The sequence below is a fragment of the Pavona decussata genome, unplaced genomic scaffold, assembly GCF_977016875.1.
Source record: "Pavona decussata unplaced genomic scaffold, jaPavDecu1.1 SCAFFOLD_181, whole genome shotgun sequence".
Classification (NCBI taxonomy): domain Eukaryota; kingdom Metazoa; phylum Cnidaria; class Anthozoa; order Scleractinia; family Agariciidae; genus Pavona; species Pavona decussata.
This window is the reverse complement of record NW_028145591.1, coordinates 821,799-827,500: the sequence shown is the minus strand read 5'-3', so window position 1 is coordinate 827,500 and position 5,702 is coordinate 821,799. Positions and strand designations below refer to the sequence as shown.

The 5,702-nt window shown below is 39.3% G+C and overlaps 1 long non-coding RNA gene across 1 annotated transcript in view; it reads right to left on the bottom strand.

The window, feature by feature from the left end:
• The window catches only part of LOC146463070 (uncharacterized), a 12,602-nt gene extending 7,692 nt beyond the window's left edge, over window positions 1-4,910 (bottom strand). The window contains exon 1 of the long non-coding RNA XR_014857000.1: window positions 4,626-4,910. This is a non-coding gene — a long non-coding RNA (uncharacterized LOC146463070). The remainder of the gene's footprint in view (window positions 1-4,625) is intronic.
• Between the last annotated feature and the right edge of the window lie 792 nt (window positions 4,911-5,702).

Genomic DNA, 5,702 nt, shown 5'->3' with positions numbered 1-5,702 from the left:
GTTTGGGAGAGACCTTCCTCAAGTATTAAAGCTAAACAATCTGTTATGGAAGGTTTTGTGAGAAAATTTTTTGCCATACATCGCATGTTATCTAATTCCAGATTATCCCAGAATTTTATTTCATACATATAACGAGCCTTTTAATAAAACATGTGGCTCATGAGGAAAAAAGCACCTCTACTATCCCCCTGTGGAGGCGTGGTGGTGTAGTGATAAGCGCATCGACTTTCAATTGGACAATCAGAGGGTCGTTGGTTTGAGGCCAGGTTGGTCTCTTCATTACTGTGTTGTTGGGTAGGATTAACTTGCAAGAGTTAATGCTTGTAATTAATAGCACATGGTCATTGGCCACTCAGAACCAGTGACGTCATTAGGACGTGTGCTCGAGTTCACTCTCGTGTTGGACAATCTCTGTTAGGCCTTGAAACCCTACCCTCCCACCCATAAGGTGAGGGTCAATATTAAGTTGTTAGCCTGTTCATCTTTTGTCAATAAATTGTTGAACCCCATCTTGGTGTGATAGTAATTTCCTTAGACAAGAAACTTTGCTCCACATTGTCTCTCTTCACCCAGGTGTATAAATTGGTACCGGCGACATACTGCTGAGGGTAACCCTGCGATGGACTGACATCCCATCCAGGGGGGAATAGTAATACTCCTAGTTGCTGCATGCTACAGAAACCGGATTAACCTCCGGCCGTGTGGGCCACTTAGGCTAGTAGTGCGACTTTTTTTTTACCATCTCCCTGTCGGGCTCAATGACACTTAATACAACTTGTACTTGCTTGGCGGGGTTTCAAATCACAAAACTTGAGAAAAAATATATAGCCAAGTTTTGAACTTATCAGTAAATCTTGTTTACCGGTTGTATTCACTTAAGGGGATAAATGTTCCTCCAAACAAGCAATGTTAAATTAAAATACAGTACCGCTTGAAACTATTGGACCATTTGCCGCCATTTTGCCTCCGCAGTTTTACCTTGGCAAAACCCTGTCTAACCGCAATGAAAAGCCGGTTTGGCATAGGTTTTTCCGGCTAACTTAAGCTGTGGTAAAGGTCAGGATGCGGTTGGGTTTGAATAGGCTATTGTTCACTTTGTTTTCAAGTTCTTCGAGTGACAATAAGTTCTACAATATGCAAACTGTTGGGCTTACGGAAGCTCTCACTCAGAAGGGAAATAATCAAAGCACTCTGTTCAAGTGAATTCGTGAATTGAACTGGTAAATGTAACAATATTTTGGATTATGCCTAAAGTTATATGCTTAATGTACAAAACAATTAAACTTCTCGCAATTTTCCTTTTGATACGCAAAGCAATGCAAAGGTCAGCCAGACGTAGTCAATTGATATAAATAGATATCGGAAATCAATCGATACAATCGATATCAATCGGTGATTGATATCGATTGAAATCAGTTATCGATAACAATTGAACTCACAGAAAGAATTTATTATTGATTATTGTTGATTGAGATAATGGATAATAATTATTGATAGCAATTGACAGTAATCGATAACAATCGCTAATCCCAAGGAGTCCTTTGAGGAGAATTTGTTTCAAACATATTAGATGGCGTTACTATCTAGTAAACAATACAAGACCCGCATTCAAAATTAATGGTAAAACATTTTATTATTTCAGCATCTAGTCCTGCCAGGGTCAGGACGAAAAACACGGAAAATTACTTCTTTTACATGTGTTTTTCCTAGTCAATATTTATGGAGCAAAAGTGATTACTTCTGTGCTCTTGGATTATTTTTTACTTCTTGCTTACTCTTCGATTTATTATTACACTTCTTTCTTATGCAATTAAGGATGGTGCCTACTTTTGCTACTGCGCATACGTTCTGCGCATCTCGAGATACTCAGGATTCCTATGGGTGATGCCTAGTAATACAGGGATATTTTTGCGTGGTTTAAAACTTTGCGGAGAAAGCAGAACTCAGCAAGAGCTCTTGGTATACCAAGTAAAAATTGGGGGTAATCATGCATTTTTCAGAGATAACAAAGCTTCAATTTAGAAAAAAACACCATACATTGCTTTGTCTTTTACGGCTTTTTAGAATAATTGTTTGGTCGATTATCTTTGAAAATTGCATGGATTCCAATAGCCATTGCTAAGATCTCCTTTTCCCGAATAGTCATAAACCGCGTAAAAATAGTTCGGTATTAGTAGGCACCCTCCTTAACTGAGATTATAAAAACACTGATTTTGTTGTTTATTTTGCTTCATATTAATGTCACTGTTCCGTTTAAAGTATCCAAACACACAAGCTCTAATGAAACGTAGAGTAATAAACTAAAGTAAGGACCACTAGACACGTTTGGCATTAATTTGGGGGACACCGCTCGGCGATTGGCGTGACTGGCGACTTCTATTGCGTGACCATTTTAAGGCCTCACTTCTCTGGCACTTCCAGCTGCACCTAGGCCAACAACAACAAAACACAGTTTGTTTTCGTCCACATCCGTGCCGTAATCCGACTGCATATTTTGAATAAAAATGGTGCAAACCTCGCGATCTCGATCAGTGTCATTCTTATATATGGCATTGCGCACTTTACATCAGGAGGCTAATTAAACAAAAATCTTTCTTGTCTGTGTGGCATTAACGGCAAGAATTAGACTGAAACTATTTCTGTTGCTCCGTGATTATTGCCTGTAGGGTGACAAAAACTGAACAAGTTCCCAATGTAGAAAAAGAAACATCAGTCTACAAAAAAAAATTCAGTCCACAAAACAAATTGTTGGTCGTTTGGCTTTCGATTCTATGAGTCCTCACACATTCTTTTGTATGTTTTTTTTTTTTAACAATACCCTGATAATAGTAATTACAGTCAACTCTCTCAAAGCGACCACTTCTCGTAAGCGATCACCTCCCGTAAGCGACCACATCGTATAAAACATTTTGTTTCTCAGTTAAATACCATTTCAAGAGCTCTCTCGTAAGCGACCACAACTCAAATTTCTTAAGAGACCGCAACCACTTTTAGGCCAGAAAATTGACATATTCTTCTGTTTTCTGTTTCTTGTAAGCAACCACCCAACATAATCACGTATGATCGTTAGTAAATAATTAAAGAGTGTTAAGAAATGTAAATAGTCTTTAGTCTAAGTCTTATATATTCATATATTAGCTGTATTTTTCCTTTTTTGTTCTTTTTAATTTTCGAGGACTCTTTTGTAAATCACTTACCAGAGTGAAATTGATTTCCTCAATAAAGATTATTATCATTACTCAGAAGTGACAAATGTTTAATTTTAAATGACGCTACCCCGGACCGCTGACAGATAATAACAGTAGATAGTCCAGGCGCAATTCAACTTGAAATATGCCGGTGGTTTCAATCTTTTCCTCAAGCCATGGAACAGAAATGCCATAAGATTGTCTCTGCAGAAAATGCAACTATTTGCCTAATTTTAGCTGATAAGCTCATTTTTTTTTTTGTAATTAATTAATCAATTAATCTAGTATTAAGCTGGTTTTGTTGATCTTTTCCATAAGCGCCCACTTTGTCGTGCCCCAAGGGTTGTCGCTTACGAGAGAGGCATAGGCCTTATCACGGTTTTCGACGCCATTTTGACGGGTAGGCAAACAGGCTTGAAATAACAGTGTTTGTATGGAAATCCGATGTCAAATAATTTTCATAAAACATCGCTTCTGAAAAATTTATGAATTGGAAACTTTTGGCACTAGAAAAAGGATTTTAAGAACAAAATTAGAGGGATGTAGCTGTGACAGAAAGCGTCCACTCGTGTTTTGAACTTTCCCTACATTTGTCTGCATAGCGAACCAGCTGTGAGCTGCTACTAAAATAGTTCGCGGGAAAAAAATACAGGGAAATGTATGGAAAGTTCAAAACACGACTGGACGCTTTCTGGCACAGCTACATCCCTCCAATTTTGTTCCTAAAATCCTTTTCCTAGTGCCAGAAGTTTCCAATTCATGAATTTTTCAGATGTTTTATGAAAAATACTTGACATCGGATTTCCATACAAACACTGTTATTTCAAGCCTGTTTGCCTACCCGTCAAAATGGCGTCGAAAACCGTGATAAGGCCTGTTGTCGTATCTTATTCATTGCGGCTTTTGGTTGCTTTCATCTTTGCTGCGGTCGTGGTTTCGTCCCACCGCGGTGAATTCGCGGAAATCCCGATAGGCAAAGACGAGGCTCTTACCGTGTGCAAATGGTCTAATAGTTTCAAGCGGTACTGTATTTTGCCGCTTATGAAACTGTTGTTGAACTTGAAAATACCTTTGGCCTTCGCGCTGTCCAAGAATATAGGCATAACTTACCTCACAAAAATATAACAAGTTTTTTCCCGTGAAGTTGCTCGAAAATGTGAAACAGTTAACTCGTAATTCTTACTTGGAAGCAAACCTTGTTTTTTTGACTAAACGAAACCGGTCGCAAGCTAGCAAAAGTAGACTATAAATCAATAACTCATTAGAACCTATCTTACGGGTTTTATTTAAAGTCTACGAGGAATAAACGAAACATAAATACGTAAAGTCCGAAGAGGTGCGTCCATGAGATAGGCACATACACTGTAACCTACTGTACGGTAATCCGTTGTTCGAGCACACGAGTAAATATTTGAAGATAACCTGACTTATACGTACCTGTGGGAGTCCAAGAAGTCTTTGAAACAAACAACCGGATGGCGATAAGCTGGCGAATATTAAACGAGAACATGTAAAAACGCTGCAACTATTTAGAGCCACTAGCTACGGACTTGTTTCCCGCGTTTACTCAAGGCCAGTCTACTACCACAGAGCTTGCTGGGCAATCTCGTCTCCAGAGCCCAAGCGCGTTTTGGCCATATATATTGGTCACCTTGACGCCCAGGGAGGAAATAAGGCCCTACCCTACCCTGCTTGACGCCTGAAGAACGTTGTGGCAGGGGATTCCGACAGGAAGCCCCAAACCGAAAAACTCCCTGCAACCAACTTCTTTGTTTTGGAGGGAGATTTGAAATATCAAACTCGAGTTTTGTAATGTTTATGTGTGGTTGTGTGTGTGCATGGATCCGGTAACTACTTGGTGTAGGCACTCATATAGTGGTTCGGGCGTAGGCACTCATGTAGTGGTCCGGGCAGCTACACTTATATAAACTACTTTATGTAGGGTCTCATATAGTGGTCCGTGTTAGGGTTACACTTATATACATAAACATCCTGAGCATAGCCATCCTTTGCCGTACTTAGACCTCCTTAGCCGTAATTAGACATCCTTTGCAGTACTTAGACCTCCTTAGATGTACTTAGACATCCTTAGCCGTAATTAGACATCCTTTGCAGTACTTAGACCTCCTTAGATGTACTTAGACATCCTTAGCCGTAATTAGACATCCTTTGCAGTACTTAGACCTCCTTAGATGTAGTTAGACATCCTTAGCCGTAATTAGACATCCTTTGCAGTACTTAGACCTCCTTAGATGTACTTAGACATCCTTAGCCGTAGTTAGACATCCTTTGCAGTACTTAGACCTCCTTAGATGTACTTAGACATCCTTAGTCGTAATTAGACATCCTTTGCAGTACTTAGACATCCTTAGATGTACATAGACATCCTTAGCAGTACTTAGACATCGTTATACATCGTTAGATAAACATAGACATCCTTAGCTGTCCTTAGACATCATTAGCTGTACTCAGACATCCTTAGCTGTACTTAGACATCCTTATACATCCTTACTG